Source organism: Chiloscyllium punctatum, chromosome 43 (assembly GCF_047496795.1).
Source record: "Chiloscyllium punctatum isolate Juve2018m chromosome 43, sChiPun1.3, whole genome shotgun sequence".
Classification (NCBI taxonomy): Eukaryota; Metazoa; Chordata; class Chondrichthyes; order Orectolobiformes; family Hemiscylliidae; genus Chiloscyllium; species Chiloscyllium punctatum.
The window spans coordinates 63,739,184-63,754,323 of NC_092781.1; positions in this window are offsets into that span (position 1 = coordinate 63,739,184).

Genomic DNA, 15,140 nt, shown 5'->3' on the forward strand with positions numbered 1-15,140 from the left:
TCTGCAATCATTTAGTGGGCACGCAGATTAGTTCATTTTCTTTTCTCTGACAATTCCTCCTTTTTTTGTTTTTGTCTGAGAACTGGGTTTGAGATGAAGAGGCTGTGTCGCAAGAACCAGAAGGTTATCTGACGCCGTTGGGGCAGCATCAGTTGTGTTGTATTTGGAGTCCGAGTCCAAAGCTGCATATTCCGTGTCGGTTGCAAAGTTATTGTTCGAATGGGCCTTCATTGATCCATGGTAAAGGGGCGGGGGTAGCACCTTGGAGCACAAACGCTGGCGATTTAAACACATTTTAATAGCCATGCAAGAGGTGTGGTATCGACAATGATAGTAATGACAAATATGAATCCCTGTCGCAAGGCTGTGCTCCAGGACAACTGTCACAGTTCTTGCCCAGTTCCATAGGTCCCATTTGGTTTTTGGTTGAGCAGTACAGTGGTAGTGCATTGGATATGCCAGGCTGGGTTACTGATGTCCTCACTGGGGTTGGGTAATTAAGTGCAGCAATTGGAAACGATGAGGGTGCATGCGCACACTGTCTCGAACAGCAGATAGTCCTGGATCATCCAGTTTTGCAGGGTGCCATTGGGGATGCCAACAGTTTTGACATTCAGCTGGTCGTTGGCTACCTCCTCCAAGGTGGGGGCCAGCTGATGACTTTTTATTTTGAATCGAGTATTTGGGTGAAAGGATAGAGAGAACCAGGTCAAGTTCGGTGAGGCTTCGCTTCCTGTGATATGGTGGTGTCGTAAAGGGAAATACTGGGAATGATATGCAAATGAGACTGCACCGCATATACAACATAACAGCTTCTAGGTCAGGATAATGAAAGTTAGGCTTTGTGGCCACAAATAGCATAGATACCATTACAGAGTCTCAAATTGTCGGTCTGGAACTCTCTCTCGGGTTTGGTGTTTTGGCTGGTTACGTTGAGGACGTGAAGGATCAGTAAACTGTATTCTCCCGTGGACCACTTTGCTGCGGGAGTGAGGAGCAACGAGTTCATGCACTGGCGCCAGCCGGCATTCCATCTGATTGGATGGCTGTTTTTGAGGCTGATAGATTACAGGGGTTTGCACTGTCTGGTCGAGTCTCTGAGGGGTAGTGCCGGGGTATCGTTGGAAAGGTTGCATAAGCGAAGACCTATCCCTAAAGTTTGTTTAATGGGTACCCTGCGGGTTTCCAGTGGGCCAAACATTTACACCCGTAACTTTCCATTCCCGGTGACAAGCTGAGAGAGGTTACTTCAGGGACTTGTCGCGTTCCAGCCGCCATTGATTTCTGATTTGTTGAAGGGGATGGGTTTCAGGGGAATTCACTCTTGGGAGTACATGGAGGCATGAGCGCAAACACAACATCTAATCTGCTTGACCCGTAACTCGTGAACACCTAAAATTTCTCTTTACCTGCCCCCAGTTCCAATCATCCCGTGGCAGGATGATCAGGGTGAGGAGATAAATGATTAGTATAGCGGCGGTCAGCTAGAATTTCCTCAGGGAGCGGAGCTGACTTTGGTTGTGTTTCCTGTTTGTTGCTGTTTGCGGTGGAGCTCGCTTGCAGCAGGTCTCATGCTGGATTTCTATTCAATTTGACAGTTGTCCGGGTTGTCAGAAACAACGGTTATGGGTCTTTCTAATTCGATGAGAAAATCGTTTTCCAGTGAATTAATCATTATGTAGTGAGAAAGTGAGGACTGCAGATGCTGGAGATCAGACCTGAAAATGTGTTGCTGGAAAAGCAGAGCAGGTCAGGCAGCATCCAAGGAGGAGGAGAATCAACGTTTCGGGCATGGACCCTTCTACGGGAATGAGGAGAGTGTGCCAAGCAGGCTAAGATAAAAGGTAGGGAGGAGGGACTTGGGGGAGGGGCGTTGGAAATGCGATAGGTGGAAGGAGATTAAGGTGAGGGTGATATGCCGGAATGGGGGTGAGGGCGGAGAGGTGAGGAAGAAGATTGCAGGTTAGGAAGGTGGTGCTGAATTCGAGGGTTGGGACTGAGACAAGGTGGGGGGGGGAGGGGAAATGAGGAAACTGGAGAAATCTGAGTTCATGCCTTGTGGTTGGAGAGTTCCGAGGCAGAAGATGAGACGTTCTTCCTCCAGCTGTCGTGTTGATCTCTTGTGGTTGGAGGGTTCCTAGGCGAAAGATGAGGCGCTCTTCCTCCAGCATCGTGTTGATCCTTCCATATCCGCTGCAGATTCACCTGCACCTTCGCACACATCATTTACTGCATCCCCGAAGCCGATTTGGCCTCCTCTATATTGCGGACATAGGCCGCCTACTTGCGGAACATTTCAGAGAACACCTCTGGGACACCTGGACCAACCAACCCAACCACCCTGTGGCTCAACACTTCAACTCTCCCTTCCACTCCACCAAGGACATGCAGGTACTTGTACTCCTCCATCGCCAGACCATAGCAACACGGCGTCTGGAAGAAGAGCACCTCATCTTCCGCCTAGGACCCTTCCAAGCACAAGGGATGAACTCAGATTTCTCCAGTTTCCACATTTCTCCTCCCCCCACCTTGACACTGTCCCAACCCTCTAACTCAGCACCACCTTCCTAACCTGCAATCTTCTTCCTGACCTTTCCGCCCCCACCCCCACTCCCGCCTATCGCCCTCACCTTAACCTCCTTCCACCTATCACATTTCCAACGCCCCTCCCCCAAGTCCCTCCTCCATACCTTTTATCTTAGCCTGCTTGGCACACTCTCCTCATTCCTGTAGAAGGGCTCATGCCCGAAACGTTGATTATCCTTATCTTTGGATGCTGATTGACCTGATGTGCTTTTCCAGCAACACATTTTCCGGTCTGATCTCCAGCATCTGCAGCTGTATTCAACGCTAGCTATGTCACAGATGATGTAATGTATGCACGAGCGAAATCCACGTTATTATGAAGTGGAGGTTGACCCCCGAACTACGAACTAAAAGTGTTACTAATGTTTAGAACAAATTTCCTGTAGAATCCACTCAATTGTAAAACTCGTAGTACTTCCTTCTTTGAGGATGGGTTTGCGAATTCCTCGATGGCCTTCACCTTCATGTTCCTCAGTGTTATCACCCACTTCCGTTGCTGTGCCCGAAGAATGCCATTTCCAATTTCACAATTCGTGGTTTTGCAAGTTTATGATCAATGTCCCCTGCCATAGACTTTCACGGAACATTTTCAAAATCTATCAGAATTGCTTGATTGACCTGTTGAGGCATGTTTATAAATTTGCAAGTCACATTCCTGGGCCATATCAATTTGTTCAATATTCCATCTCTTTCTTCGGATTATATTCCCTTATTCCTTACTCCCTCCCTCAGTCTATCTTCTGCAGATAAGCTGACCTAGGAGCCAACAGTTCTGAGGAAGCGTCAGTCGACACGAAACGTTAAACCTGATTTCTCTTCACAAATGCCGCCAGACCTGCTGAGCCTTTCCAGCAACATCTGTGCTTCTTGTTTCTGATTCACAGCATCCGCAGTTTTTTAAATCGATTTTTATTAAATGATACCATTGTCATCAATAATACTGATGCCTGCTTCATATCTCAGAGTTATAAATTACATTTACGCCTCCTCTTTGATATGTATATATTTACAATCAGCCTGCCTTAAAATTCAGTGTGGACGGTTGGAATTATATTGCAATTTCACAAATCTATATTTAAACACTGTCTCCAGGCCTGTCAAGTTCGGTTCATTCCAGCAATTTGTCCTCTGAGGCAGCAGTTTTCACAACTGTGCAAGACGATTGCAACCACATAAAACAAACACTCTCCATATGCACACACAGAAACAGACACTCAATTGAAAATCTGAATCTACTTCTATGACATCATACTCATTCAGTATCTCTACCTCATGCAGCACGGTGCCTCAGTGGTGAGCACTGCTGCCTCACAGCTCAAGGGACCAGATTCGATTCCAGCCTCAGGCAACTGTCTGTGTGGAGTTTGCACATTCGCCCTGTGTTTGTAGAGATTTCCTCTGTGTGCTCCAATCTCCAATCACAACACAAAGATGTGCAGATTGGATTAATTTACCATAGTGTTCAGGGATGTGTATGTGAGATGCATTAGGGGAAATGGAGATAAATGGGGTCGGGAAATGGGTTTGAGTGGATTACCCTCCAGACGGTCGTTGTGGATGTGTTGGGCCAAATGACCTGTTTTCACAGTGTAGGGATTCGACGGAAGTTCGAGGCAATAAAACATTTCAAATGAACTTCAGTTCCAAGAAGCACATGTTGCAAACAATGCAGCCTATTCGACTTTTGAAATAAATACAATTAAAACAAATGATCCCAACACATTATATTGTCCGTTGAATGCCCAGTCCCTCAATCTAATATATATTGAGTAATATCATCCAAAAAACAGACACTCTCCAACAAGTGCTTGAGGTTCAACTCCAGAGTATCCCCCAATCTGTAATGATTCACCGAACAGTAGAGATTCTTTAATGATACAAACTATTCAACAAAGAAACTGAAATTGAACCACCTTCACATCGAGCTGACATGGTCCTGTGATGTATAAATTCCAATAATGGGTTAATGTCAACGAACCCGGTCCTCCGAACAGGTTGTGCAAATCCAGACGTTATTAATAGTGCAGGTATGTCATCTAATGCAGAGATCAATCTTCCAGTGGCTTTATACCTGGCAGCAGCAACTTGTATCAATCCCATTGTCTAAAGTATTGTTCAGGGTGACTTGCACACTGTCCAAGTCTGCACCAGTGCATTGTTGGGGAAAGATGTCAATTACTTGACAAAGAACGTGACAAGATCAGTTTGTCCAATTGTTTCCCATTAGTAACATGAAAGGAGGTCTCAGCAAATCAGATGTGACATACCATCCTCTCAACTATGCTCAATTACTGCAGAACTTGCTGAAAGGAAAAAAAAATGTTCCATTTGGCTAATGTGGATGAGCGAGATCAGGAAATACACATACTATGGCGAACTACTCATGACCTGGAGTAAGCTATTAAATAATCACAACATCGAAGAATCCAAATGCATCTTAAATCAATTGCAGCCAGCGGTAAGTCTGAGGACTGTCAAAGCAGGAATCATACAAGATTGTTATTCTTGATAGGGATTACAATTATCACACCTTGCCAATTCAGGTGTCCCTCAGCCCAATGTGCTCAGTCGAACCATACCAAGTGATGCATTACATCTTAATAAATGAGGAATTATCACATTTGTCCATCTCGACCAATGATGTTCAAAGGTTGTACGATATTAGTGACACCTCAGAACCCAAATCAACCATGTCCACGTGCTTAATGAGCTGCACAACTTCCAGATTAGCAGTGATCATTTTCAAATAAATTTCACACGACAAAGTGTCAGAAAATAATTAATTCCGACGAAGCCAATAATGCTCTATATACTATTGATAATAAGTTGCGGTTACGATTGTTAATCATCCCACTATGTTGATTCTGACAGTTAACTGTGACCGAGAAATGCATTGATTTTTATGTTTATATGCGTAGGAGATATGTATACATTACCACACACTATAAATGAATAATTTAATTTTCAATGAGTAATTCAAAACTATTATAGTTCACAATTATCTACACACATGACTGGCTTCCGAAGCTGTTTCAAAGACCATTTCAGAATCAACCGGAATGTTTATATCTCTTTAATGACATGTAGACCACGCCCGGTAAGATATGCAAATTTCCTTCGAAGAAGCATGTTCGTAAACTAGATGTTATTTTGATCTGTTTCAATAGTTACATGATATCCATCAAACTAGTTTAATTTTAATTAAATCTAAACTTAATTGTAGATTTTATTGAATTCAATTTGATGCTTTCCAAACTTACTTCAGATTTCCTTTTTCATTTTGGATGAAGTATTCGATGGGATAAATACCATTTGTACCCGAAAGTGACAACACAAGTTCATAAGGTGGTAAAGAAGGCAAATGCTATGCTTTTTGACATCGGTATGATCCTTCACTGCGATAGTTGGCCAGTCATATTGTAAGCATGTAAGATTTGAGCCACATTGGAGTATTGCATGCAGTTCTGTTTGAAATTTAGGAAAGGATATGAAGACTGGGTTTCGCGTGCAAAAGTGGTTTACAAGAATATTTCATGGATCGGAATTCATTAGTTATCAGTAGAAGAGGGATGTACTTGGATTAATGACCTCAAGAGGTTTCAGAGGCCAAGGGAAAACCTGATAGAATTGCAAAATGTTGGGATGAATTAATAGGGTCGATAGTCAGAGCCTTTATCACAGGGTGGAAATGTCACATAATAGTCTGCATAGTTTGAAGTTAGTGGGGGAGGGGGGTGGAAGAATTAAATGGGGATTTGCAACAAAAAGTCTTTTTACACAGCACGTGAACAGGGCCTGGAATATGCTGCCTGGACAAATGTTCGAAATGGATACGATAAGGACACCAAAGAATCTTTCAGATAGATGCATGAAAAGCCAACGAATTGGCAAATGGACAATGTGCAGACAAACTGTGTATGTTTAGAACGACGATATGGACAGCAAACACTCAATGGGCTGAAGGGCCTTCATGTGTTTTTGTACATTAGATTCACTGTAGTGTGGAAACAGGCCATTTGGCTCAACTCTCCAAAGAGAAACCAACCCAGACCCATTTCCCTTCATTTAATCCAGACAAATGCAACTAAAACTACGGGTAACTTAGCATGGACAATTCACCTGGTCTGCCCATCTTTTGGATTTCGGGCGGAAACCCTTGCAGGCTCAGGAAGAATGTGTAAACTCCACACAAATAGTCTCACGAGACGGGAATTGAACCCAGCTGCCGGGAACTGTGACGTAGCAATGCTAACCCCTGAGCCATCATGCCAGCCCAAGTTCTATGTTTTATATTCTTCTGTGGAATAGGCCATGAATCTGTTGTTTTGTTTCAGAACTTACAAATTTTTGGGAGGAATGAAATGACGAAAACTTTGATGAAACGGAGCTCTATGTTGACCAAGGAGGAATTATTGCCGAGTGACTACATTTTATCTGTAGAAAACCAAAGGTTATGAAAAATGTGTTTTTGAAACTGGATTTTGAACATCTCAAACATTTTCCAGTTCTAGTGGGGATTCATCAAGCTGAAATGCAACTTGATATATTTTATTCACAACATCACTGAAACGTAGTGTGCTGTTTCAAGATGCTGGCCAGAGTGCTGGCCACCTTTTCAAGATGTTGTAATGTAAACTGTGTTGATATGTATTATATGTTGAATAAATTATGTGCTACATTAAATATGAAGTATGATACATAACTTCAGTGTGAGGTGGGTTGCTGTGATTTCAACGAATAATATTGTAGTTTTCCACATACCTGAAAAAATAATTGACTTTTAACAATTATTATTCTTTTGCAATCATTAATGACGTAAGGTGTGCTGTTACTTTAAGACAGTTGAAAGCTAGCAAGGACTCAGAGAGGCACAGAGCCCAGAACAAGATAACAATGTAACGTTTGATCAGAACAACTAGCACGGGCTGACCTGCTGTGAGACAAAAGCAAATGCAAATTTAACCAGTCAGTTTGAATTATGCCCAAGACACAAAAATCTAATCAAATTTGAATTTGGTATTTTGCCAATATTAAAACCATGAAGTGATCCGATGTTTTGGGGTATAAAACCAGAAAGAAAACTTGATCAGTTGAGAGAGAATTGCCAACATACTAGCAAATGTAGGCTGCTCATCAGAACTCTCTGATAGTTACCTCTCTGGAGATGGAATTTGCACAGTAAAAAAATTTGCACACCGACCCTGAGAGCAAACAGACAGAGGAAGATGCCAAGAGAAGATTCAACAGCTGGCTGTTTTTTGAAATTTGAATTTTTCAGCAAAGCTTAATCAGGTGTTTTTTCAGACCAGTATTGTAGAGGGGAAGGTAATCGATAGGGTGAGATATTTGAGTTGTAATCAGTTGTTAGTTAATGTTTCCTGATAGACTTTAAGCAAAGATGCTAATTTTTCCTTTAAATAGTGACTTTTGGGATAGTTCTTTGCATCTCAAATGTTCATATTACCGCATGGGGTAAATCTTATCTGTCTTGCTCATTTAACTTAGTGAGCCGGAGGGGTGGGGGGGGGGGGTGGTTACCTCGTGTCATAAGACATAATCATCGAATCACCCAATAAATAATAAGGCCTTTGGACCATCAAGGCTACTCTGCCAAAACTACGGTCTATCAACTCTTCCCACTTTTGAGTATGTCATCCATAGACTTGAATGTTATGGTTTATCTGATGCTCATTCAAGAATCCTTTTTCTCAGGATTGTACAGTTGGTCGGCTGCTTTACTCGGATGAATATTTCCCCGACCATTCTCATTAACCCCCCCCCCCCCCCCCCCCCAGTCTGTCAAATCCTTTGAATTTCCTCGTATCACTCATGGATTTTATTTATATTTGTCTTAAATTGTTTTCCAAACCATGAAAGTACATCATAGATCTTTCTCGACAAGAATAAATCTTACTTTTGTTTTTAGTCTGCATTAAATTTATCTTGATGATTTTGCTTTCTGGGACATTGTGACAATTGTTGGTCAGGTAGGAGCAAAGCCATACTAGTTGTACCTTAAGCAGAATGAGAACTGAATCCCTCCGGTAATGATTGCTCATTCTGTTGGGGCAGGATTAAAGTAATATGGTTGGAGGAGGTATCCCGAGGATGAGTCATCAGGGGAAGATACAGAGCAAGATCGAGAAAAAAAACATTCCGGAAATAAATTAGGAGGTTCTAATAAGTAGAAAGGCAGTCACGGTGAAGCAAAATTGAAATTGTTAAGATTGAATGATACATATTTTCTAGCAAGGGGTCTGAAGATCAAAGACGGAGGATTTGATATCATAAGTTAAGAGACAGGATTGAAGTCATTAATGTCAGTGAAGGCAAGCAGAGGGATATGTCGGTCAACCTTCCAGAATGTACAGGCTTCAAGCAATACAAAGAAGCAGTGAAAATTGGAGGGCAAGTCATAACATTGATCAGTGATCAATTTCCACGAGTACAGAATAATAAAGCATGAAGAATTTCCTCAAATGAATTTATCCAATTAAAAGTAAATAAAACAAACCAAATGGAGCAATTACATCACTATGGAATGTACTATATGCCCTCTATTACTTCGGGGGAAAAAATGAGTATATATGTCGGTAAATTTCCAGGAATTGTCAAATTCATATGGAGCTGGTTTGGCGATTTCAACTTTCCGATTATTATTTGGAATAATGATAACGTGAATGACTTCGAGGCAGGAGAATTCTTAAAGTCCATCTAGTAGTTCACAAATCCACTATAATCAAGGAGAAAGTGAGAACTGCAAATGCTGGAGATGAGAGACTCCGTTTTAATCAAGTTTGTATGGAAAACAAAAGACGAGAATCAGACTGGAATCGAAGTTCTAAATGAGGGGAAGACCGCTTTACATAAAGTCATGTGAGGTTTGGCAAGAGAGGACAGGAAGAAGACTTTTTCTCGACAAGTCTGAAAGTGTCGGAAAGTTTGCACATTCAACAATAAAGTGAGGAGAGTACATGCCAGGATGTTCAATTAAATAAAAATCGTGAAACCCTCAAAATCAGTATTTTCTACACATCCTTAGCGTCAATACTGTTCGCTGAAGACAGCAGAACTTATAAAGGAGTATAGAATGATCAAGGGAAAACTTAACAATAAGATAAGAGGAAAAACACAGACGTGAAAGAACAATGCTGAGAAAACAAAGGAAAATCAATGAACTTTATTCGAACTTTCAGGATACAACCAAAACCAGAGAAAAATAGATTGCATTCAGGACCACAGTGATAATTCGTATCTGAAACCAGATGATGGAGGTAGTGGTCTCAATATCATGAGTGAGAGGAGCGATATGGGAGAGAAATCAGAGAGAAAAAAGAGTGCAGCGAAAGCCAAGTGAGAGTTGTAGGGGATTTTTAATTGGGGGATAGGTAGAATACCTTGTAAGGAGGATCACAGGTCTCATACAGTCTGTTGCCTACCCGAGTTCGGCAGAGGGACATCGCTGACCGGCCTGAAAGGAGATTGAGAGGGTGAAGGATGATCCAGTTGCTGTGGTCCACTTTGGGACCAACAACATAGGCATGCCTAGGAGAGATGATCTGTTTGGGGATTATCAAGGCCTCGAAAAGTAATTAAGAAACGGGTACTCAAGGTTTATAATCTTTGTGTTACTACCTGAACCACTTGCAACTTTGCTTAGTAATAAGAAAATTAGTAAGTAAACACATGGCTCTTGGAGTGGTGTGGGAAGAGGGGTTCCATTTCATGGGCTATTGTCATCAATTTTAGAACGAGGGAATCTGACCTCATGGGATGGTCAACGTCTGAACCGATACAGAACCAGTGTTGCAGCGAAAAGGACAAATCGGGTGGTCACTTGGAATTCACACGAGTGCATTGGTGGGGAGGATGGGAGGGGCAAACGACAGCGAAGCAGCAGGTTTGCATGAGTGCAGAGTTTAATTCCGTAGCGTTTAACTACGCAGAGTTTAACTAAGAAAGAAGTTGAAAGGAAGGACAACTCAAGAGATATTATTAATAGAGATGTTACAATTCAAAAAGAGGGTATAAAAACTACAAGAAAGGCACTTTGCATGAATGCTGTTAGCATTTGAAACAAGGTTAATGGCACAAATCATTGAGAAGGAATATGATTTAGTCGCCATTACAGAGACATGGTTGCCGATGATCACAACTGGGAGTTTAATATCCAGGTGATTCAGACGCTTCAGAATGACAGAAAAGAAGGGAAGGAAGGTAATGGAGCTCTCATTTTTAAGGATCAGGGCGATGGTGAGAGATGATGTAAGTTCTGTGGAAAATAAGATTGAATTCATTTGGGTGGAGATTAGAAATTCTAAAAAGACAGTGAAAGGCATAGTTTGTCGGCCATGAAATTATAGCATCACAGTGATGTACACAACGAACAATGATGTAACATTTGCATGTAAAAATAGTATGGAAAGTATTATGGGATTTTTAATCTACATGTCGATTGATTGAACCAGGTCAATCAAGGTAGCCTTGAGGAGGAGTTCATTGAATGTATCCACAATAGTTTTCTTCAACAGTCTATAACGGAACGAACAATGGAACAAGCTACCCGAGGTCTGGTCCTATGCAATGAGACAGGAATAATTCATAATCTCCTAGTAAGAGATCCTGTTGGTAGGTAAGATTGCAGTATGGTTGAGTTTAGAATACAGATGGAAACTCAGAAAATAAAATCCCACTTCAAGGTCACGTACTAAAACAAAGGAGACTACAATAGGTTGAGGGAGGAGATGGCTAAAGTAGACTGGAAGCAAAGACTTTAATGTAGATCAGTTGACGAACAGTGGAGGACTTTCAAACACAATTCTTCAAAGTGCTCATGAAAAGTATATACCAGCGAAAAGGAAGGACTGTAGGAAAAGTGGTAATCTACCATGAATGCCAAAGGAAACAAGGGAGGCTATCAAATTGAAAGAGAAGGCATACAAACTGGCAGAGACCTGCCCGAATCTAGAAGATTGGAAAAACACCAAAGGACAACAAAAAGCCACAAAAAAGATATAACCGAAAGTAGGATAAATTATGATAGTAAACTCGCTTAGAATGAAAAGACTGACAGCAAAGGTTTCAAGGATATAAAATGAAAAGTTGTGGCACAGGTAAACATTAGTCCTTCAGAAGACAAGAAGTGTGATTTAATAATGGGATATGAGGAAATGTGTGATACATGGAAAAGTTTTTTTTTTGTCAGTCATCACCGTGGAGGACACGAATAACATATCAGTAATTGTCAAGGAGGGTAATGTAGGTTAGGACTTACAAACGATCATTATCACAAAAGAAGTAGTGTTGTTGAAGCTAATGAAGCTAAACATAACACAACTCTACTGGTCCTAATGAAATGCGTCTTAGGGTATGAAAAGCGATCGGGACGGAAATACCAAGTGCACTTTTGGTAATTTTCCAAAATTCAATGGACTCAAGGGCAGTTCCGGAAGATAGGAGAACAGCAAATTTGACAACGATTTTGTTTTTTAAAAAGAGGTAGACAAAAGATGGGGAATTATAGGGAGGTGATATTAACTTCAGCAGTGGGAAAAATACTTGAAGCTATTATCAAAGAAGAATTAGCAAAACACCTAGATAGAAATTACTCCATTGGACAGATGCAGCATGGGTTCATGAAAGGCAGGTCATCCTTAACTAATTTACTGAAATCCAATGAAGACATTTCAAGCACTGTGGACAATGGGGAAACAGTAGATGTAGTTTATCAAGATTTCCAAAAGCCATTCGACAAGATGCCTCACAAAAGGCTGTTGGATAAGGTAAGGTTGTGTGGCGTTATGGGCAATCTGTTAGCATGAACAGAGGATTGGTTAACTAACAGGAATCAGAGTGGGGATAAATGAGCATTGTTGGTTTGTGATCAGTGACGAGTTTTGCATCTCAGGAATCAGTATTGCGACCACAATTATTCACACTTTGTATAGATGGTTTGGAATTGGGGACCATGTGTAGTGTGTCAAAGTTTGCAGAGGACATTAGTATGAGTGGTAGAGCAACGTGTGCAGAAGACTGTGAAAGCTTGCAGAGGAACAAAGATGGTTTAAATGAGTGGACAAACATCTGACAGAAAGAATGCATGTTAATAAACGTGATGTCATCCAACTTAGTAGGAATAACATTTAAAAAGATTATTATTTGAATGGGAAAAATTGCAACAAGCTGCTGCGGAAGGGACCTCAGTGGAATTGCACAAGATCTCCAGAAGGTTGGTATACAAGTACAGGAGGTAATTTAGAATTTTGTCCTTCATGCAAATGGGCGTGTATGCTACAGGGTGCTGTTGACGCCACTGTGTGCACTTTTGGTCTCCTTAATTGAGAAAGGATGTACTAGCTATGGAGAGGGAGCAGAGGAGATTAATTTGTTTGATGCTGGAGTTGAAGGGATTGACCTATGACGTGAGGCTGAGGTTACTGGGAATATATAAATTGCAGCTTAGAAGAATAGTGGGGGATCTAAAAGAAACATATCAAACTATGAGGTGAATAGACAGTATCAAATTAGAGAGAATGTTCCACTGGCAAGTGAAACTGGAACAAGAAGGCATATACCTCAACGTTAGCGGGAGCAAATTTGGGACTGAATTGAGGAGGAACTTCTTCATCCAGAGGGCAGTGAATCTATAGAATTTATTGCCCAATTAAATGGTTGAAGCTTCCTCATTGAATGTCTTAAAGCGAAGATAAATAACTTTTTGGAAAGTAAAGGAATTAAGGGCGATGGTGAGAAGGTGGGAAGTGGGGCTGAGCCCATGAAAAGATTAGACATGATGTAATTGAATGGCTGAGCAGGCTCAATGGGCCAATTGGACGATGTGTGCTCCTTGTTCTTACTTTGTTATTGTGGTTTACACTGGATCTGAAAATGGGAATGGGGCATGTTAAAGGGAGGACCACTGAGTGAAAGATCCTCTCGGATGCTGCAATTATAACATGATAGAATATAATATTCAGTTTGGGAGTGAGTAATTTGCATCAACAGCAATTACAATGAAATGACTGTCAGAACAGCGAAGGTAAACTGGGCAGATAAATTAAGAGGAAAGGTAGCAAATGACTTCAATAGTGAAGGAGTGCTGCACTATTGGAGGGTCATAACTAAGGAATCACCGCACTGTTGGAGGATCAGTACTTAGGGAGTGCTGTATTGTTGGAAGGATCACTACTAAGGGAGTGCTGTACTATCTAATCCTTAGTACAGTCCTGTCTCAGGACAGTAGAGATGCAATGCCGCACTGTCAGGGGTTAGTATTGAAGAAGTGCCGCAGTATTGGAGTGTCCCTTTCCATTTTTGACGAACTCTGCTCCACAGTTTCCAGATTGAATTTGCTCGCTCTGCTTTTTCAGGGAGAATGTTCGAGACCCCAACCCCTTCATCAACCCTGCCTCCCTCACACACCAAGGCAGCACTTTTCAGGCCTGAACACCTCAATTGACCCTGTCTTACCAACACTCTCAGGCAGCATGTTCAGACCCTAAATCCTCGATCGAATCTGCTTTCCCCACATTGTCAGGCAGCATGTCCAGACGCTAAACCCTCGATCGACCCTGCCTTACTCTCAGGCAGTGTTTTGTGAACCCTAAATCTATTATTCCCTCAGGCAGCATGTTCATACCTTAAATCCTTGAGAAGCACTCTCAGTCAATGTGTTCAATATCTTAACCCTTCAATTGACAACATTAAAAAAAACATTTGAACAAATACATGGATAGGAAAAGTTTACAAGTATCCGGGCCAGGTCCAGGGAAATAGGGTAACCATGGATGGACAATTTGGTCGGCACGGGCCAGTTTGGGCTGAAGGACCTGTCTCCGTGCTGCACAACTCTATGAACCTGCCTCGCCCACATTGTCAGGCACTATGTTCCTGATCCTAACCCCTCAATTGACCTTGCCTACACCACACTCTTAGGCAAATTGTTCCTGTCCCTAAATCCTCAATTCACCGTGCCTCCTCACACACTCAGGTGAAACGTTTCAGGCCCCAACACAGCGATTGATCCTGCCTGGCCCACACAAAATGAAGCTACCTTACTGAGACTTGGTGGGTGGCACTACACTGGATTGATTTGTTTCTAACGCCTTTACTGCCATTCGTTTTAAGTCTGTTGCTCAATGCTCTGACAGTCAGACACATTTTAGTGATCAGTCAAGTTTGGAAGAGGCTGATGGTAGAGAACAAGGAGAGAATCAGAGACCCAGAGATGGAAGGCAGAAGGAATTCTGTGATTTTGCTTTTCACCATATCTCGGAGCTTCAACTACCTGTGTTCAGTCGATAATTTACATTTCTCATATTATGTCTTTCAAAGATTTAATCTTGTCGATTACCTGCTGATTCCATATGACTTTATTGTAGTTGGTTTCATGTCATAAAGCGTACGTTGCTGCACAAAGACATGATTGTTTAGGTCCACAACGAAGAACGGTCATGCAATAAAATAACTGCTAATATGAATTCCTTGAATTATGACTAAACAAACTCCTCAGTGTTGTCCACAGGAGGGTCCCACTGTTTCCAGATTATGAATTA